The sequence below is a fragment of the Rosa chinensis genome, chromosome 3, assembly GCF_002994745.2.
Source record: "Rosa chinensis cultivar Old Blush chromosome 3, RchiOBHm-V2, whole genome shotgun sequence".
Lineage (NCBI taxonomy): Eukaryota > Viridiplantae > Streptophyta > Magnoliopsida > Rosales > Rosaceae > Rosa > Rosa chinensis.
The window spans coordinates 37,205,439-37,228,702 of record NC_037090.1 but is presented as its reverse complement, the minus strand read 5'-3'; the positions used below and the strand labels follow the sequence as shown (position 1 = coordinate 37,228,702).

Here is a 23,264-nt window from a genome sequence, read left to right as displayed (position 1 = left end):
TTCGGCACAAAAGCGCCACCGGCAGGGATGTCAGAGTGTTCGCTGCATCTCTGTGGTATCTGGTGGTCTCTAACCACCGTGAGCTCTGTTGCGCACTGCTCATGGCGTATCATCGGTGATGGTGCACTCAGGCCACACCACTCAATTTCATGTATTCTCATCTTTTCCATCTCATTTTGATATATTGATGGGATACCCAAAGTGACCAGCCAGAGTCGAATTCAATTAGGCCTCGTCTCCTTTTTTTCTTTTTTCTTTTTTGGTAAAATGGGGGCAGAAGGCCCAGAAGGAAAGAAAAAAGAAAAAAAAAAATTATCGGAGGACCATAAAGGGCTATTGGGGGGCAATAAATGTTTTGAATTGATGTAATCTCTTCGTTTTTTTCCTTAATCAAAGTTTTATTTGTCTAATTTTAGGGAGATTCCCATTCCGGAGGCCGAAAGTTCTATTGGGGGCCAAATAAAGGTCTATTAGGGGCAATAAAGGTTTATTGGGGGGGAGGACAATAATACTCTCCGGCTCCATATGAGATCTCCGACAACCTCTTTGGGGACTTTCGGCGAGGTTTCATAAACCAATAAAGGTCTATTGGAGAGCAATAGAGGTTTTTTGGGGGCAATAAAGATCTATTTGGGGCAATAAACATTTCCAGCGACTTATGAGATCTCCGACGACCTTTTTGGGAACCTCTGACGACCTCTTTAGGGATCTCCGGTGAGGTTTTCAGAGAAGTTCGGTGGGTGGCGGCCGGTGACAGGACTTCGGAGAAGTCTTCTATGGCTTCTCTCTCTTCCATTCTCTCTCTCTCTCTCTCTCTCTCTCTCTCTCTCTCTCTCTATGTAAGAAAGGGGTAAGGTAAAATAGTCTAAAAAAAAAAACTTAATTGGGTATGGATAAGTGGAAATTAAAAAAAATTAATGGGGTAAGTGAGATAAATGACCCTAGAATTAGGGTGAATGTCCATATATATATATATATATATATATATATATATATATATATATAAAGCTTTAAAGAGCACTAAACTAAACATGCCCACAAAAGTAGGTTGAACTAATATTCCTATCGCTGTAATATCATTTTCTATTTAGAGATGCCGTTTGGTTGTAATTAGTGAGATTTGACTGGAAATTGACTCCCTCAGAAAGCTTGAATTGAATTACCTAGTAAGGGGTGGTATTCTAATTCCATTTCCCACCATCAAAGGCAAAATTACTTAAATTATCCCTCTAAAAAAATTAAATTCTCTTGCCAACATTCCTTATAAGTTAATATCATATTTGTACTTTAATTAGTAAAAGGGTGTTATTGAAAATTATAATTTTATATTTCATTCTTATGACTTATCAAACACTACAATAGGAATCCCACAAATGTCGCAGATTGGCTTTCATCTGTCACTTCGCAAACCTTTGCCTCTACCTTAATGATCCTCTGGGCCACTTGGAGAAATAGGAATGCAAAGGTATTTGGGGGGGGGGGGGGGGGGGGAGCTGGAGACTTCAAGCAAGCTTCAAAGATTGTCCCAATGACTTTGGGTTGGGTAGAAGAGTTTAAAGCAGCTCGCATTAAGCCAGGCTTGGTTGCTAGGGCGACTTTAAAGTGGCAGAAACCTCCAGTTGGTTTTGTAAAATTGAATGTGGATGCAGCCTTTGATCAACTTTCGTGTCAAGCGGGTTTAGGTGGTGCGTTCAGAGATCAAAATGGGGCCTTTCTTTATGGGTTTCGACACACTTTCACAGCTACTCATTCTGCTAGACATGCAGAACTCTTAGCATTGGTTTTGGGAGTGCCGTTGGCTATTGATAATCACCTTACACCTATGCTAGTGGAGACTGATTGCTTGGATTTGGTGTCTGCACTATCCTCTTCTTCTTTGGATTTGTCGGTACTAGGTTTTTTGTTGGCAGACTTGGCTCAAGCATGCTGACTGTCAGCTAGATTTCTTTTCATGTATTCCTCCATCTGTGGAGGCTAATCTAATCTCTGATTGTAATGATTTTCCATCAATGAATTAGTCTTTCATTCCCCTCAAAAAAAAAAAAAAAAACACTACAATAGGAATGGAAAATAAATTCTATAATTTAATTTCCAGTAATGTTCCAAACACACACATGGAAATACCAAAACCTATTCCATTCCATATCGGTCTGGAAAGGAAAATAAATCATTTTCCTATGTTGACATTCCTACCAACCAAACGGAGCCATACAGTAGAAAAGTTCAAAACGTATAATTATCTATTATGCTTTTGTTGCACGCAAATATCTGGTCCATTAAGGCTGGCTACTAAATATTTTTTTTTAATTAATAGACGAAAGTCTTTGATTTCATTCATCTCATGCTGGCTACTAGAAATCTATAATCTTATAAGAATTTTAAATTCTCTGTTAATTTTTTAAGTTGATGTGTAACTATATTCAAAATATGTCATTTTAGACCTCTAGTTGGATATACTCGTGTATAACATTCGTTTATCAATTCAAAATGTTTCAAATTCCCAACATAGTTTGGACATAAACATAAAATTTGTACGACTTAAGAACAAGAATTCCAGAGTGATGGCCAATTTCATTGATACACGTACAACGAGAATCCCTAATCACATGACTCACTCAATAATGATGCATTAAGATAATACTATTTATGCAAACCGAAAGTGTAGATGGAGCTAATTGTTGCCAAGGTAGAGCTCAATATATAAATTGATGTCGCGCTCTAAACCTCTCATAATCATCTCAGATTTCAGGTCACCCAAGTTCAGGAGAAGCATCTATAAACAAGAAAGAATGACTAGGCATGTCGATGTTCAATGCTGGCCGGAGCAGAAGCCGAAGCTGGTCAAACTTCTGTGGATCAAGGAGCAAGTCCGCGAACTTTTCAAAAGCTTCGACAAGGATGGAGACATCAAGCTCTCCAAGGAAGAGCTCAAGGCAGCCTTCAAGAAGCTCGGATCACGGTGGAGCTCTTTCAGGGCTAAGAGAGCATTACGCATTTACGCTATGTAGATTCCAACGACGACGACCACATTTCAAAAGAGGAGTTCAAGGATCTCGTCGACTATGCCCTAGAATGTGGTTACTTAATTCGCTAGTTATACATATCCCTCCGTCTATCTTATATTAGGGTTATATATACATGTAAGCGTACGTCCTAGTTTGCTAGCTTGTAGTTTTATATACGCATGTTTTACGGAAGCGAAGCAAGGAGGTGACCTCTTGTACGTTGCCCTTCTCTGCCAGGGTGGATGAAGTAAACCTGTTTTTGTAATCATCTATGTAAATATATCTAACCATTAGTGTTCTTAAAAGAGTTTTTCTATTGGAATCTCCATATTTACTCATTTGACCTCTCATCTCTTTACACCTCCTATTTGTTTTTTAAAAAGAAAATTTTGCTAAGTAAACCTCTTTCAAATACCTAACTTAACCTTACTCATAAAAGAAAATTTTTGGGAGCATTAAAGATGAGTTAGTGCTCCCATAATTATTTATTTACCACAAAATGTTCAAAAAAAAATCTGAGATAATTATTGAAAAAAAATAGTGTAACTAATTAACATAAATTTATTAGGGGTTTTCAAGCCTACTATTTCATGCTTAATTATGGATTTTCAAAGTTTAGTTTTTATGGTTTATGGTTGCATGCTGGAATTTAGATATGTTGCAATCAGTGGCGGATCCAGAAAAGTTTCTTAGGTAAGGCAAGATTCAAGGCAAACAAGAAAAACCCAGCCTAGGTAAGGCAAGATTCATCTGGTTTTGCCCTTTTCTGCTATGTTTTAGGTAGCTTCCTTCAGCCAACATATATAAATCAAGGTAAACAAGAAAAACTCAGTCTAGGCAAGTGCCTAAGCTGGCCTATATGTGGCTCCGTCCCTGGTTGCAATATTAAATTTGTTCACGCGCGCTCTGTTCTTTTATTATTGATTTTTCTCTTATATGCGGCTTCACAAACTTATTTGGTTAGTTTACATGAGGGCTCTCTTTCCCCCGTTTCATGATCCTCAAGAGAAAGACCTTTGTATCATAGTTTTATTTTTATATAATTCGCCAAGTAATTTTGAATGCATTTTCTCTTCATTTTTTTATAGAAAGCTTTTATAAACAAAGAAAATGAGAAATATGAAATGAGAACTAAAATGGAAATGAATAATTAAAGTATTGTAAATGTACATGTTTCCATTATTATAAATCTTTGCAGAGAAAAAAATATTATCCTTATTAGTTTGCTGTCTTTAACAGTCTTTTTGTATAAGGATACATATGTAATTCAATAATTAAAAATTGAGGGAGGTATAGTGAGTAGATTAAGAGGTCTCAATAGAAACTCTCTTCTTAAAACCAGAATTCTATTTCTTTCCAAGACACAGCTAGGTTTTCAAACTGTCTCTAAGAGACTAATTTCTTTCCGACATAAAGTGAAAGACTTTAAAGATGGAGAATATAAACTCAGGAGCTCGGTTATGGAGCGCCTTCAGTATGCCTTTGAAGAACCCTCGATCTTTTCATGTACATCGACATACTGTTCAATCATGCAATCTTATCTATATATAGGCCTCATCATATAGCCCTTGGGCCTTAAGCCCGGCCGGCCCGACCCTTCCATTAGGGAGGGCCGGCCCGACCTTTTCTAAAATAGGGTAGGGTATGGGTCATACAAATGAAACCCGACCCTACCCTACGGCTTGGCCCTATTGAGCCCGTAAGGGCTAGGCTCGGTCCGACCCTAAAAGCCCGGCCCTAAAATTTATATTTTATTTTTATTATTTTCTATTACATGTGTATAAAACTATAGACGTATAAAATTTTTGATGATTATTTGAATCTGTCAATATATTAGAAAATGGATCTTTTAAATTGAGTCTATCTGTTTGAGGCCCAGGAACGAAGCCCAACTTAAGTCTCCAATAGGGCAAAAGCAAAACCTAGAGATCAGTCGAGCATCTCTTCACTCTTCAGACAAACTAGGCCGCCTCTCTCTCTCAAAACCCTCTCTTCCTTTAGACAGCAAACCTATACCCCTACGCCGCCAGTACAATCACCACCACCACCACCTCCGGCGGTTTTGGACCAACAGATTGGTAGACTAGGTAGAGTTGGTTCCAGTAGGCTTGCGATGAGTCAGAGTTTGATTGGACGCCGTAAGCTGCGAAGGAATTAGGCTTTGGACTGAAGATCTATGAGGAGTAGACGGACTCCGATGCGAGCTGAGGTGGAGTAGGCGACGTCGTTTTGCATTCTCGGCTCGTGTTGTTGAAGTTTCCCGGTCATCGCTTTGCATCCACCGTCGACGCACAAGGTGAGTACTTCCTTCCTGATTTTTGTTGTTCTGGGTTTGAATCTCTCTCTCTCTCTCTCTCTCTCTCTCTCTCTCTCTCTCAATCTCACACTTCTTCCATATCAAAACTTCTCAGAGCGAAAATAGAGAGATCGGAGATCTCCTCAGAGCTGTAAAAATTGTGACATCGGCGATGGTCAACTATCCACTTGGTGAGGTACTCATTCCCATACAGTCATACACTTGGTGATGTCGGTGATGTTATGTAATATGTATCGAGTATTTAAGTGTTTCAATATACTTTTTTGCATTTGTTGCGTTCACAAACATATTGAATGTACAAATACTTTGATCCTGGACTGATGTGCTTTATTTTCAGTATATTTTGAATTACTGAATAGTCTGAATGTGTGTGTGTATATGTCCAGTTGCTTAGAAAACACCAAAAAGAGAGAGAATTGCATTTATATATGTCCTGGCAGAGCACATTCCTAGTGACTATTGTCCAACTTGTTGCTGAACTGAAATATATGTCGTTGATACAACCTAGTGAAAGTGAAATATATGTCCAGAAGCAAGCTTTTCCCAGAAATATAGCTGCTGCTTTTCATTTATATATGTAGCTGAATTGGAGGGTTTATAGTTGTTTAATATGTGATTTAGTTAAATTATTTATATGGTTTTCCTTTGCAGGTTCTTTGTTTGGTTATCATGAAAGATTTCCACTTCTTGTGAATTGATGAAGACTTGATCAGTTTTTGTATCAAAGTGTCCAACACTGCTTCAGTTTTTGTAGCCTTAGTGGCTTAGTGTCTCTGTGCAAACCATGCTTCAGTAGTTCAGTTTTTGTATCAAAGATTACCACTTCTTGTGAATTGATGAAGACATGATCAGTTCTTGTATCAAAGTGCCAAGCATTGCTTCATTTTTTGTAGCCTCAGTGGCTTAGTGCCTCTGTGCAATTTCAATTCAATTTCAAGTCTACCACTTTATCAGTTTCAGTTTATGTGGGATTTGTGGATATTCTCAAGTATTTAGTTTCATATATATATATATATATATATATATATATATATATATATATTTTTTTTTTCCCTTCAGTTCGACTCTATGTACTTAGAAAAATTGTGAGTTAAACAAAGGCCCCGCTCGGCCCTATTTAAAAGGGCTGGCCAGGCACGACCCTTTCGGCATTTGCGGAATGGGCCTTAAGGGCGGGTAAGGGCTTACGTATTGAAGCCTCGGCCCGGCCCGGCCCTAATTTTCGTTGACTTAGTCAAAGCCCAGCCTGGCCCTATCCTAAGCCCTAAAATTTAGCCCTACCCCGGCCATGATGAGGCCTATCTATATATATGGTATCTAGTCAACTGGCCATTAATGGTTCTCCCACTGTTTCTGTACACTAAAGATATCCATATATTTGGGATATTGATTCCTAGAAAAGAGGACTGAAGATGAAAACACAGAGAATACCATCAGTTTGGCCACTCGGCCTAGAGGTGGGTCAAACAATCGAAGAATCCTACTCTAATATAGTAACGTTTGGTCTGTCAAAAATTTACCAAAAGAAAAAAAAAAACAATGAAACTTATGTGAAAATATGAATGAGGCAAAGACTGTTTTTTGATCGAGACCTTCATCAGACTGTTGAACCTTCATCAGATTGATTTTCATGGCTTTATTCTTCTGACTAGTGAGCTGTCCAGATGATCTTGTTTGTGAAGTTGCATGGTCGCAGATGTCATTTAGAGATTTTTATTTATTTTTTGATCAGGAAAGAAAAAACAAACAAAACACAAGACTAAACAAAAGCCACGGCTACAACTGCCCCCAAACTGATCAAATTGGAAGGCATGTATATTAATTTTTTTTTTCTTTGGCAATTGAAGAAATATATTAAATAGAAAAAATAGCACCTAAAGGAGGGAACATGAAGTCAGAACCCCTTAGACGAAACAACAAAATAAAAATGCAACAAAAACATAAGCAAGATTAAGCAGAGCCAAATGAATCATATATCAAAGTGCATAACGGGCGTCCGACTACGAGTGAAGCATTCTAGCACCCAATTGCAACAGCGTCTTCAATTATAAGTTACATGCACTATTAGAAAACTCCCCAATAACTCCTAACTTACGAACAACTATACGCGAATGCCATTAAATACCATGTTGGTTTCCAATAATACTTACAAGTCGAAGTGTTCATGAGACTAAAGTACCAAACTGGATTAATAGGCGGCAAAAAAAATAAAAAAATAAAAAATAAAAAAAATAAGAAGAAGAAGAAGAAGAAGAAGAGAGAAACTGGTCGGATAGAGGTGATACTGAAACAAATATGCGTGCTCTGGCGGACACTTTGTACGTATACCGTATGTTACATCAGTCTTAACTTTTATACGATTTGGACCAAAGTAAGGAAGAAAAAGTCAAGTTTATTTGATGTGGACAATGTATTCTCTCCCATTTTTCATTGGTACAATATTTCTTTGCTTTTATTCATATGGAATAATAGATCCATCAGCCTTTCGCTTTTACTTTTATAAAAGCAGTACATGTGCCACACGAGGTTGGTTGCTGCTTGTATGTTTCAAGAATATCAACTGTACCTAAGCTAAGAACCATTTGGAAATGAACAACTTGGGCCTATTCGATTCAAACGAAGCTTCAGAGTTAATATCGTCTTCATATTTCTAAAAGCTTTATACTGATGTGTTTGCCCCAATACATATTTTCTTTCGGTTCTTATCCTAAAGAATCTACCGTGGTAGCAGGCTAAGGGACGTACACGATATTTCATTCACATACAGTTCAATACTTCAATCCCAAGCACCACATAAATTTAAAACCATGTGCATGTCGCACCCACCCAAAAGACGAGGAATTAATGATTGTCTCAAGCCATTCGATTTTGATTCGAGTTATTCCAGACATTTGAACTAAAATTGTGGATGCAGAAGAGCTAGGGCAAGCTACCAAAATCCACAAGTCAAAATTCGACTAGTCTAAAATCGCTCTGTTCAGATTCTTGTGCTCGGATTCTCTACTTGATTCTCGCGCGTAAGAGTATTCTCGTTAGCTTTTCTAGCCTTTTTATAGTGCTCTTGAGTCATCTTTCATTCCTTTTTGGTTTTAAATTCCTTGAGGTGTAAACTAGGGGCATTTTTGCCTGACTACGGAGCTTGGCGAGGACGAAACTGTGCCGATGCTGACAAGGATGGCTTCATCTCTCTCGAGACCGAGCTCGGTGAACTTGTCAACTATACCCTGGAACTGAAGTATAAACCGAAGTAGTTAAACCAGCTTTTGGTTCATGCATGAGCTTAATTGCTTTACGTATTTTAGATTCGGTACGTGTGATATGTGTATGTGTATACGCATGAGCGTGGTGTGTAAGCAGTAATAAATCTATAGCTGCGACCGACTAAGTGAAGGAAGGAGGTAACCTATACGCACCTTTCCCCTCTTTTCATGTATTTCTAATTACCAAGTTAAAATAGGATTCAATATGTTCTTTTACCAGATGTTTGTATCTGATATATATCTTATTGTTATGGAATTCAAGGACAGATTTTTACACAAACTAGTCTAAATCTAATTATATATTTATTATGTATATAACAATTTGCACACAAAAAGCTATTAAAATACAAGAATGCTCGAGCGGTAACAGAGACCCCAACATGCACGTTAATTTAGGGGGAGAGGGGGAGGGGGAGCTCCAAGCCTCCCACAGATTATAAAGGGTCTTTCTAAATGTACCCAGCAAATTTCTAAATAGACCCAGCAATTTAATTTTGTATGAAAAGACATTTATATCCTCATACGAAATGACAATAATAGTCATGGTAAATAAAAATAACAACAAAAGAAACCAAGAAGTTTACAACTCTTTTTTGTATTTGTACCCAGCATTTCATTGTGTTTACGTTGTCACGTTGTTTCTTCGAGCAAAACTTTAAACCCAAATTTCACTTTCCTTCCTTTATAATTGGTTCAAGGGTTTAATACGCATGATATTAACCAAGTTGTGACTGCAATTATGATTTCGGAGGCGTCAAATAAGGTTTGTGTATTTTGTTTATCATAGAACTGAAAAAAAAAAATTACTGCAGTTTATCGCACTTCAATCAGTCAAGAAACGCCGAAAGTCATTAGAATATTCGGCAGGAAACCACCGAACCAAGTAGAAAAGTTTGGCGGATAACCGCCGAAATTTAGCAAAATATTTGGAACACAACCACCGAACATGATTGCTATATTCGGCCAACAACCACCGAATATCAATACAAGATGGAGATATTCTTGAGTTTGAGACTGCGCTTCTTTTGCTCGACTCGGCACCGAAACTTTCCTCTATAATGATGCTTTGCATGAGTTCCTCTCAATTGGGGAACGAGCTTGGCGCGACCCTCATTGATGCCCAGATAATCATGGTTTTGTTGGGTGTGAAATTGCTGGGTGTGAGTTTTGAGCGTGAGATTTGCTGGGTGTGAGTTAAAAATAAGAGTATTGTCTGAAAAGTTGCTGGGTGTAATTATAAATTCTATTTTTTTACTGAAAATAAAAATTTGCTGGGTTTACATAGAAATTTGTTGGGTACATTTAGAAAGACCCATTATAAATAGCTAGGATGGTCCAAGGCTTTCACAGCATCAATAATATCCAACCACCACAAGATAGATTACATACATCTCTCTATGGGGGCAAGTCTGTAGCTAGTGGTGGCAAACGTGTTATGACCACCGAGGATTTGAAGCAGTGGCGAAGAAATTTGATACTGATAAAGATGGCCGTATAAGAAAAGAAGACAAAAATTCAGATAATGAAAAAATTTAAAGAAAAATAAAATAAAAAATACGATCACAAGATTCAGTTACAGTTTATATGCATACGTATTATAAACATAACAGTAGTGTTACAAGTACATGTTCTATGTCATCCAATAAAAGTCGCTCACAGTTTAGAATACACATGAGAATAGTATTCACCCCCAATAATCAATTGGATATTGATCAATTTTTTATTTGTGCGAGTATATATTCAACTCTTAAATGAAACACCTGACTAGTTCCTAGAACTTGAATATATGCAGGGACCAGATCAGAGCCCGATGTATAGGGGTCCTGTGCAACCCACTGATCGTATACGTACAGATTCATAGTAGTGCATCAAGTCATACCTGACCCAACAAGCCCCAATTTTTCTTGCATATATGCCTCCGCGGAACTACAGTATGAAAGGGCGTCCGAGGACTCGCAATCCCGATGTTACGTACACTAAGGAGCAGGTGATTACTTTTTTAAACATCTTTGACAAGAACTTAGACGGCAAGCTATCCAAGCTAAGGATGAGGTGGTCGCAGCGTTAGCTAAACTTATTGGGGCGTATTTTTCTCCAGTACATAGCCCAGAGAGCACTACAACAAGCTGATGCCAACAAGGATGGCTTCACAGGTGGAGACGAACTCGAACAACCTTGTAAGAGTACCTGAGTACGCACAGAAGCATTTGGGTGCCAAGATCACACAATTCTGATCATCAGTGTTGTGTTCTGTGTGGAAGTTACTCTTTCAGTAATAGAATAAACGCAACTGAATGTTGCACAACCAAGGTCATGCAGATGCTTGTACATGCCTGGTTGGGGAATATGGATAGCTTAATATATATATATATATAGACACACACACACACATATACATATATATATATATATATGAATATGAGGCCGGTAAGCTGAAGTGCGGACGGCGACGCAGCAGCGTTTTCCAGGCGGCGACGGCTTCTCGGAGCTTGGCGGACTGAGGCCGGAGGCATCCCAGACGGTTTTGGGCAGCAATCGATGTTGGAGGAGGTCGAGGTTGCAGGTTTTGGGCAGCGACTCGACCTGCAACTGCAACTTTCTGGGTAGAGCTACAACCTTGTTGCCGGTGACTCCACTCGACTGCAGACCGGACGTTCTCTTTGGAACGGCTCTAATATATATATATATATAACCCAGAAAAAGTGCGGACGTCCGGGATTTCTCCACGATCAAGCGCGCTCCGACGGCGGCTCACCTCTTGATGGACGGAGGCTAAGGGTATCCCAGACCAGTTTGCAGTGAAGACGAAGGCCAAAAGATCGAGATCGGAGGTCTGGGCAGCGTGGTCGACTGCAAAATGGTAGTCTGATCAAGGTCGACTGGAAAGTGGTAGCAGGCTAGTCCACCCAACTGCAAACTGGTTCGGGATGTCCAGAGGGTTCGTCCGGCAACCGCAACGCAGCCATCGCCACCTTCTCTACGCCGGAGGAAGGACGTCCGCACTTTTTCTGGGTTGCAGACGTCCTCTTCAGAATCGGCCTATATATATATATATATATATATATATATATATATATATGTATGTAAGCGAGGCGGGAAAATGAATAAGATCAGATTAGTCGAATAAGATACGGGGAATTGAAATTACATTTGAAATGATATACGCGAATGCCTATTTGTTGTCCATGTTGCATGCATGGTTTCCAATAATACGAATCATGCCTCTTAACAGAACTTCATCGAATAAAGCCTATTAAAGCTTACAAATCGATGTGTTCACGGGACAAAAGTACGTCAACAGATTATACAAAATTGATTTTTTTTCTTTTTTTTTCTTTTGGCAAGGTACCAAATTGGATTTAACTAGAACGAAAAACAACAAGAGAGAAACTGGAGCTGGATAGAGGTCCTACGTATTATGTTCTACGTACGTGTGACCGTATGTACACCGGCCTTAATTTTGATACGATTTGTTGGACCTATATAAGAAGGATAAATAAATTTTATTCGATGTGAGAAATATCTAAACAATATATATATTCTCTCCCATTTTTGTGCCACACGATGTTGGTTACTGCTTGTATGTTGGTTACCTTATTCGATTCAAATGAAGCTTCAGAGTCAATATCGTCTTCAAAATTCTAAAAGCTTTATACTGTGTTTGCCTTGACAGATAATTTCGGTTCTTATATATCCTGAAGAAGATAGCCAATCCCTAAGCATCACATAAAAATAAATCCACGTGCATTTACACCCATCCAAAAGAAAAGGAATGATTGTCTCAAGCCATTTTGATTCCAGTTATTCTAGACCTTTGAACTAAAATTATGGATGCAGAAGCGATTGGTATGAATCCATAAGATGCTTTTCTTCGACTTTAAGCGATCCCATGGTCACAACTCACATGAGGGTCCTAAGTAATCTATTTATTCTCATCGAACGATATCCTAATTAATATGTTGTTTAAGTTGTAGCAAACTAGACTACAATTTGGATATAAAAAAAAAAAAAAAATTGAACCACAAACTTCAATTAAAATTTATATGCATAATATTTCTGTACATAAGTCCTACGAGTGTAAAATTAAACGTCAATAATCAATTATATCAATCCTTTCTTAATCGTGCCCGTATATATTTAGCTTATACAAGAAATATCTGACTGGCTCCTAGAAGTGGAATATATGCGCAGGGACCAGCTAGAGCTCTATATATAGATGTTTTGCTCAACCCACTGATCCATCATATACGGATTTATAGTAGTGCAAGTCATATATCACCCAACAATCCCTAAATTTTTCTTGCATATATGCCTTCGGTTACGCGAAACACCGTTGTGTTACCTACGCAAAACCCCGTTGTGTTACCTAAGGGTGGTGTTCCGTACATTAGGCAGCAGATCATAGATATTTTCAAAGGTTTTGACAAGAACGGAGACGGCAAGCTGTCCTGGGATGAGGTGCAGGCTGCGTTCGCTAAACTCGGGTCGCATTTTACCTACTATAGAGCTTGGCGAGGACGACGCTGTGCCGATGCCAACAACGATGGCTTCATCTCTCTTGAGAGCGAGCTCAATGAACTTGTCACCTATACCTTGGAACAAAATTATATCGCGAAGTAATTAAACCAGTTTCTGGTTCATGCATGAGCTTAACTGCGATTCGGTACATCTTATATGTGTACATGTATATGTATGTGTAGACGCATGAGCGTCCTGGTTTGTAAGCAGTAATAAATATATAGCCGCAACCAACTAAGTGAAGGAAGGAGGTGACATATCCTAACGTTGCCCCTCTTCGCATGTATTGCTAATTTACCAAGTTAAAATGACCCTGTAACATCATAACAGACTATAGAATATCAAGAATTTGGATACTATTTATGTTAATTCTGATGATTGAACTTAATATCTCTCATGCGCCTGTTGCATATCATTTACCAATTCAGAATGTTACTTCGAGAAACTGAGTGGAATCCTGATGGCTGACACGTGTCCAACGTCTTCTAGGAACCTTAGATGCCTCATATTTCAACGAAATTGTCTTTGACGCTCGCTTTAGGTTCGGCCCTATGCCCCTATTTGAGCCAAAATCTCTTACTCACACGAGTGTTTTAGTAAATTTCAATTGAAAGAAATATCAAGAATTTAGATGCTTTCTAAGGTACTCAATTGATACCTGATAACTACTGATACCTGGTCAGTAGTCAATACTACAGAGTGTTTTCTTCATGGTATCAACATGCACCCCCAGTTTTCTTCATGGGCTTCAGAGATTTGCTCATTTGCAGGACTTTTAACATGGCACTTCTGGCCGAGCAATGCTGGAGACTTCTACAGGAACCTCAATCATTATTGGCAAGAGTACTCAAGGCTCGTTACTTTCCTAATTGTGAATTTAAAGACGTAATCAAGGGGTACAGAGCCTCATGGGGCTGATCCAGTCTGGTTGAAGCTAAAGATGAAATCCTAAATGGATCTACTTGGCAGTTCATAAACGGTTTATCTATAAACATTTGGAGGGACAACTGGATCCCTCCTCCTCATGCTGGACCAGTCACAGCTGGAGATGAGGACACTACGTTATACCCTCAGCTAGTCAACTCTTTAATAGACTGGGATCTACATACTTGGTCCCTTGACCAGATTATTCACTTACTACGGCCAAGTGAGTTGAGGTTGATAGCATCTATTCCGATAGGAGATGGTGAAGGCTCTGATCGATTAATTTGGCCATGGAATAGGAATGGGAATTACTCGGTCAAATCTAGGTACCACTGGATACACACTAACCGGCACGAGGCAATCACTTGCTCCAAGCATACATCACACTTAGTGGAGAAGTATGTGTGGAAATTGGTTTGGAAGATCGACACTTTGCCAAAGGTAAAAAACTTCCTTTGGAGATCAATTTCTGGGGCCATTCCTACTTTACTCAATCTTCATCGAAGGAAAGTATCCCCAACCCCTATATGTCCTATCTGTTGTGATTTCGAAGAATCTATTGAACATCCCTCCTATTGTGTACATGGGTGGACTTGGTTTGGTTTGGATCGCCCTTGGGAATCAGAATTGATAAACAGAGTGTAACTACTCTAGACTCATGGTTATCAAGCATCAACAATTGCATCACGACGGCAACAAAAAAAGAGGCTACTTACGTTAATTAGCTTCCTCTGTTGGAAGATATGGACTGCTAGGTGCGATTTCATCCACCGTTGGAACTTGGAAGGCTCTGTCACCACAGCAGGTAAATATGTGATGGTGTTAATCTGGAAAATGAGTTCTGGGGAGCTAGAAGCTTTTGTAACACCTCACAGCACCCACGGTCAGCGATTCCAATCAAATGGACTCCTCCTCCGGCTGGCTTTATTAAGATTAATTGCGATGCGGCATGGACTAACTCCTCTGATGCGTGTGGATTGGGAACAATGATTCGGGATCACTCCGGTGCAGTGGTCGGGGGGTCAATTCGATCCACTGTATGCAGCTCTGTGCCTATTGCAGAAACACAAGCAGTGTTAGATGGGATTAATACTGCTTTGGCTTCAAATTTCCAGAAAGCAGTAGTGGAATCAGATGCATTAGGGGTGATAAAAGCTATCAAGACAAGAAACATGTGTAGAGATTGGACGACGTACCCTCTGATCGAAGAGATTAGAAGAAAGAGTCTCCTCTTTACCGAGATTCGATGGGAGTGGATTCCCCGAGAAGCGAACAATGTCGCTCATTCAGCGGCTTCGCTTGCCAAAGGGAAGGTGGGTCTTCACAGATGGGCAAACGCGCCACCACCATCCTTGCGACTTCGTGTTTTCAAGACTGACGGCCTCCCTTGTCCGCCGTTAGCTTCATCATAGCTTCTGGGTTTCTATTTCAACTTTTGTATTATGTTCTTTCTGTTTCCTGGTTAAGTTTCGAACTAGGAGGAGAGACTTAATCCCTTGTACACCAGTTGGTTCTTTGGTTTCTTGGGCTCTATGGGTTGTCCTTTAATGAATTCCTTCAGCCAAAAAAAAAAAAACATGCACCCACTGTATCTATAGGGCAATGCAACATTCAAAAGTAGTACTTCAAAACAAAAATAACAGATAAAAAAGTACTAATAACACAATATAGCAGACCTGAGAAAGGATGACAAACTGTTCGCCAGCTCTTTTAGGTGGTTCCCTCAGCGCGATTTCGCACAATTTACGAGGATAACAAAGAAATTTCTTGACATTTTTGTTTCAATAGAGTTTTTATTTTTTTCCTAAAGAAATTATTATACTCTATTGAGTTGCAAGACAGAAAATAAAATGAAATAAAAATAATAAAAATAATCTTATGCAACTCCAAAGCAGGCCGCCGAGCTTATACATACTCTTCCTGATAGAAAACCCTCTAAATCAAGTAAGCATGCAACAATAGTACCATGACTTACAGGTTGAAGGGTGACACTGAATTCATATTCTCCGTCATCCCTCAGAACTCTAAATACAGAGTTTCATTGTGTTTCTTCATGGAAACCAAATAACCAAATGATCAAATGTTATCCACTCTCTGTTCCTGAAGTGAACTGCTTTGTGTTGATATCATACTGCAGATTACAAACATAAGAGGAAAAACAAAAAATCCTCCGCCATGCTAACAATGAAGAATCTTTTTCATAAGATCATGATATTCTACATTAACCATCAAATATTTTTTATTTTATTTTATTTTTATAGTAAAGCCTTGCCAACCTAATGAACTTGTTGGAGTTGGAGATTCTTCCCTAGGGACACCTGCTGCTGATACTTATATGTTGTCTTCTCAACACCTAAGTAAACCTGATAATATGTCCCTATTTGAAAATGATTTTCAATTACATTTTCTTGTTTAATAGTATTTCTGTATAAGTCTTTTATTAGTTGGTCCTGAAAAACCACAGCATTACCAAACTCCTCATAAGAGTGGCTTAGTAACTCAGCGAACAGTTTGGTTGGAAGTAACACGTCTGACACTGCAAATGATGCACAACATTGGCAGCATGACTTTTAGTTGACAGTTTCAACTTTCTGTTGTTGATAACACTAGATATGTTTCAACAATTTCATTGAAATGAGTCAATAAGACATTACTTTTGGTACAGCATGTACTAGAACCAAACAAAAGAAGAAAAAAAGTTATTGCAGTTACGGATAGTAAGTGACAACCTGTTCCATCATTTGATACAGCAACTTCATCAAAGACAAGGACAATATCATCTTTCTTTAAGACTTTGTGGGCATCCGAGAGAAGGTTGATTTTGCTCACTAGTACCCCAGTCATTTCAGGATGCATTCGAAAGAGGTTCCGGAGTTGAACATGTTCAGTAGGCTGGCATGACACGAACATATTTACCTCTTTCTTCAACTCCAGCAATAAAATGCTCTATTACAGGAACAGGAATATAACCGGAAATTCCAACAGATGAAGATAAAGAAATGTTAGCTAAAAATGAACAATACCCTGACACAAGATCAGGGTTCAAGGAAGCAAATGCTTGAACTTGGACTAAAAGATGCTTGGTGATGAATTTCTGCCCTTGGTTGAAATTAAAAAAAATAATAATAATAATAAAATAAAATAAAAAACAAAAGACAAGTGAAATACTGCTTCAACTATAAGTTACAGAGGTTTGCATTAATTTTCAGATTTAAGACAAAGATCAAGTCACGTGGTCCAAAGCAGTATATATGTTGTTTGCTGCAAACAGAATAATCAACACGTATAGCTAAAAGGTAATGATGGTAAAAGAAAACCAGTCCTATAATGCTGTGAAAATCATCACTGGCAATCTGAACCAGAATATGACTCACCCAATATTCTCTGCACCAGAAAGGTTTTGGAAAGCAACACCAGCAACTTTATTTCTCATGATTGCTATGCCACCACTATTCCCGGGATTTATTGCTGCGTCGATCTGTATTGCCATAAGCTGGGTTGCACCATGAACATATTGTGTAGGTTCAACCCCGGAAACAATGCCTTTACTCCTTTAGTAATAGAGATATTGGACCAAAGCTAACCAGAGTGCCGCTTGAAGATCAAAACAAAATCTCCGATGTTGGGTCACGACAATGATCGATAGGATGTGCTGCTGCTGCTGGATCACCACTGCTGTGATCGACAACGAGTTGTGCTTGGGAACAAGCAGAATGTTGGGCCTCGACCACGAACGATGCTGAATCATGGTCAAAACATGTCAGATTTCAAAACCACAGCTGTATTTCTTTGTTTTTGTTGCGCCTCTTGATAATAATTCCAGAAAACAATAAATAACTAGACTAGAAGGAAGTCCACTAAATTAACTTGGCAAAAGCACAATATGCCATTTTATATTTATTAACAATATTTACACTTCTTTTTGCTTTCCAACCAAGGGGTGGAGGGGTGAGTATAGCGTATACATGAAAAAGACTAGACCTAAACCTGTGAAGATTCTCTTTACTACTAACTAGCTAGAAGCTATTCAGGGTGAATGGAACACCCTAAACCATTAATTGAAAGCTCATGAAAGAGAATCATCAGACGCAAGCCAAGGCCACAAAGAGAGACTTAGTCCTCTATACAAAGGCACACTGATCTTGTCAAACATTTACCTCCAAGCACAGGCATAATGATGCGACTGAGCAATATCTAATGTCTTCTGCTATCAATATAGATCCTCATGCTGATCCCTTACAACCTGAGGTCTGCAGAAAGTAATTACATGTTTGATGTCAATATAGAACTAGAGAGGTGTAAAGCAACAATAATCTAGAGCCACTAATCAGTTGCCAGATTATGCTTTTTTTTTATATCATATGGCCTAAGAAATTTACAAATTGAAAAGTCTGGACTATGACTGAGCCTCTGACAATCTTTCCATATAGTGACAGCTTTTCAGTTAGAGATTTCCTAAATTCCATCTGAATAATTTTTAAATGAAGATCCAAAATCATAAATGCTCCCTCCTAATCTGCAGCCATAAATTAAATATGATAGATAGATACCCATGAAAATTTGACATATATCAGAACAATCAGCTGTACATTTCATGTATTTAAACTAACAGAGATGTTTATATTCTACAAATACTGCAGAAGTTGAGGAAAACTGAAAGAAACGATACAACAATGGGAAATCAAAAATAAGGCCTTACCCATATCAAAGTCCTTGAAGACAGAATCTCAACATAAATGAATGTTGAGGGAGAAAGTAAAATTTTTGGCAGTCTGACCTCATAACAATTCTCCCTAGCTTTCCAGATGTTCCTGAAGTTGGTTTGATATGCATCCACGCTCAACAAACCGTAACATAAGGTTGTCTGCCTCTTTGGAGTATCCTTCTAGCATCAATCTCTTGGTCACATTCTGACACAACTTTAAATCAGGAATCAGATTCCGATTGAACATTCGACAAGCCACTTTGTATGCTAATAGAGGAACCTCTTTTCTCAAATAACCATCCATAACAACATGGCATGTTTCAGCATCAACTCTTGAAGCTGTTCTCAACACCTTACCCAATAGTTTATCAGCAGCCTCAAAGTTTCCAAAACTACAAAGCTTCTCAATCACTTGATTATATGTTGTTTTGCAACGTTGCCTCAAGAACATCTTCTCCAATAATTTTAACATATCATCCACCCTATTCAACTTACAATACCAGTGGATGATCGTCCTGTATGTGACTGGAGTCGGGTCAATACCCTTACCCAGCATCTTCATCATAAGTTCTGTTGCCTCTTGTATTCTACCCTTCTTTCCCAATGCATTAATCACTGCTGTATAAGTTACTGCATCTGCGTGTTTGTTGCTGAGATACATGTCATCAAGCAATGACAGAGCAGCTTCCAAGTCATCTTTTTGACAATAACCATGAATAACAGTAGTAAAATTGACAACATTAACAGCACAACTTTGTTTAAACACTCCTCCATGAAATGTTTAGCCTCATCCATCTTCCCCTCTTGGCAAAGAGACTGAATTAAGAGATTAATTTCAACTGGGGTAGGAAAAAGTCCCTTTTTAATCATCTGTTTGACAATATCACAAGCCTCAACCAATTTCCCTTCCCTCCGGAACCCATGCATCAGAACACTGTAAGTGATGGCATTTGGTGTCCACCATTCTTCCTCACTCATGTTCATCATCTCCCTTGCCTCCAATGAGTTCCCACCACGACAAAGCCCATTTATTATGACCGTATATGATACAGTATTTGGCTTGCACCCATGCTTATACATGTGCTGAAGCATCTTTTTAGCTTGATCCACCTTCCCAAGTCGACAATACCCATTCAGAACAGTACTGTATGTAACAACATCTGTGTGCAACCTTTTGAGAACATTTCACTAACAATTTCTTTTGCCATGTCAATCCTACCATCCTTACAAAATGAATGTACAATTGCACTATACCCAACCTTATCAAACCGAAATCCCCTCTCTTCGGCTTCCCTTAAAAATTCAAGTGCCTCATCACCATAGCCGTGCTTACAAAGCACATGGACAAGATTACTATAAGTGACCTGGTCTGGTAATAACCCACCATCCTTGATCATCTTCTCCATCAAGTCCCTCACTTCTTTGACCCTCTTCTCCTTACAAAGGAAATTCATGACAGTATAATAACTAACTTTATCAGGAGCACACCCCTTCATCGGCATTTCATCAATCACCTGGATTGCATCTTCTACACGATGCAAATCACAATACCCCTTTATCAAACAGTTATAAGTGACAACATTTGGTGCAATCCCAACAAGCTTCATCCTTTCCAAGGTCCTCAACGCCTTCTCTAACTTATTACCTTTCACCAAAACATAAATTGCAGTATTACACATTGACAAATCAAGCTCAAGCCCCGCTTTCTGCATCAAAGTCAACACACGCAACGCATGTCTTAACTTGCCCGCTTGACTATATGACACCATCACATGACCAAAAGCTTCAGAACGAAGCTCAATCCGCCTACGGGCCATTAACCTAAGAATCCTCCTAGCACCTTGGCACAACTTGGTCTTACTAAGCACCTCAAGCATTGCATAGTACACAATCGGGTCATGCTTATACCTCCACTGCCTATCAGCCCAGTAGAAAACCTCCAAAGCAACTCTTTCATCAGCCTGAGACTTGAAAACAGCACAAACCTGCTTTGGCTTCAAGCTTCGTAACAAGTGCCTTAATTCACCTTCAAACTTTGGCGTCCAAGCTGTTCTAAGCTCAATTAACCTACAAACCTCTCTCACCAAAGGGTCTCGATATTCATCTTCATCTCCATCTCCATAATATTTACCTCTTTCTTCAACTCCAGCAATAAAATGCTTTATTACAGGAACAGGAATTATATAACTGGAAATTCCAACAGATGAAGATAAAAGAAATGTTAGCCAGAAATGAACAATACCCTGACACAAGATCAAGATTCAAGAAAACAAATGCTTAAACTTGGACTAAAAGATGCTTGGTGATGAATTTTCTGTCTTTGGTTGAAATCAGAAAATCAAATAGACAAGTGAAATAATGCTTCTACTATAAGTTACACAAGTTTGCATTAATTTTCAGATTTAAGACAAAGATCAAGTCACGTGGTCCAAAGTAGTATATATATTGTTTGCTGCAAACAGAATAATCAACATGTAAAGCTAAAAGGTAATGATTGTAAAAGAAAACCTATCCTATAATGCTATGAAAATCATAACTGGCAATTTGAACTGGAAATATGAGTTATATGACTTACCCAATATTCTCTGCACCAGAAAGGTTTTGGAAAGCAAAACCAGCAACTTTATTTCCCATGATTGCTGGGCTACCACTATTCCCGGGATTTATTGCTGCATCGATCTGTATTGCCATAAGCTGGGTTGCACCGTGAACATATTGTGTAGGTTCAACCCTAGAAACAACGCCTTTAGTAACAGAGATGTTATCCCCACCTGTGGCCAAAACCAAAGCATTAAATTAATTTTTTGTAACAAACATTTCCTGTATACACCATGCTTCCCCTATTAATTCAGTGAAAGAAAAATTCCACGGGCTGGACCTTATGTGTGCTAATTACCTAGATAGAAGGCCTTACACAAGGACAATAAAGTAAAGAAGCAATGTTCAAGGAAGCATTTAGAGAAGCAAAAGCGTTCATTCAAGCATATGTACAATGGGGGAAAAAAAAAATCAGCCGTGACATCATTGAAAAGTCAATCTTTTCTTCGAAGCAACAAGAAAATACAAAATTGAAGAATTTACAAATATCTGTTTCAATTTATCATCGAGTAGCTGTGTCAAAGAGTCTTATTTCAAATTTCCTCAGTTTAGTATGAAGCTAGAGCTTTCCATATTTTCTGGAATTTTTCTATCAGTGGCCTATGAATCCGATCTAATGCTCAGAAGACTTCCTTGTTTTTAGTTCCAATAGAGTTTGGTTGTTCTCGTTGGAAAGGAGTGTCGTAACCTGCATAGTAGGCCACTGTGCAACCATTGAACAAAGCAGAGATTAAGCTCCTTGAGGCTCTTCTGCTTTCTATTCCTAGGTGTAATTTCATAGAGTACCTAGGTGTGACTTAGGGCGGTTTTATCAACTGTTTGTTTCTTCTATTCATATTCCATTTTTGTCAGAAATTCCTGCAACCGTAAGATTTAATTTCAGTAGCAGAACAGCCATTAGGATCGAATCTGAATCATACACAACCATTGTTAAAATATAGAGCTGAAAGTATTTGTTACTAGAGACCAGAACACTTGTTATTCTACTATCATGACAGGCATTAGTATAGGAGAGAGTTTGAACTCTCCTCCTAAAGACCCACCACACCAAAAATAAAAACATAAAAAAACGTAAGGGGAGAAATGAGTCTTGACGATTCAGAAAAATTGAACTATTACAGAATTGATCAAGAGAGGAATTTTGATTATTGAACCAATTCGTCTATCAATAAAAAATGATTGTGTATCAAACCATTGGTATTTCATTGGGTCATCACGGCCAAAACTAATAAATTTCTCTTGCATGCATAACAGAACAAAGGTATGATGAGCAACAAGATAAGCGTTTGTAACAAGTTTCTTGCCAGCGCCTGGATAAAATCAAAATCTAAAATAAACTGACGAAATTCAAATTGAGGATTGCTCCGTAGTATGCAGCAGAATCTGAAAAACAAAAAAAATTGGGTAAATGAGAGAGAGTAGAGTGTACCGGAAGCCATGGTCTCTGGTTGGGAGTTGACCCCAGAGTCCAATGCCAGGTCCTTTGTGGTTTGTGCTCCTGCTCTCCTTGTTCACCCCAATACCATTGTCTTCAGCATTAGCTGCCGCCCTGCTACAACTATTCCTACTCCTTGACGTATACTCAATAGAGCAAAGCCGCCTCCTGAGGACTGTACGGGCGGACGTAACCAACATGGTGGCTTTGCTCGGACAAGAAGAATGAGACAGCTACTAAGGAATTGGACGGGCACTCCGCACTCGTGGATATTCAGGGCCTCTTTTTCTTTTTAATTTTTTTTTTTGGTCAATGATAATAGGGTGATTCTATGTACTATTTAGACATCTCAGTTTACTATTTGGACCTATCTAAATTTTTGTCAAAATTTAATCTCTATTTTACCCCTCTTTATAACTTTAAAAAAAAAAATTAATGCAATGAAAACACAAGAATCATCTTTAAGAACAGTCTTTCCTTAGCGATTGTTCTTAGTCAATTG

The 23,264-nt window shown here is 38.6% G+C and overlaps 1 pseudogene; it reads right to left on the bottom strand.

The window, feature by feature from the left end:
- Positions 1-13,512: 13,512 nt before the first annotated feature.
- LOC112193866 lies at positions 13,513-23,062 on the bottom strand (annotated as a pseudogene).
- Positions 23,063-23,264: the final 202 nt, after the last annotated feature.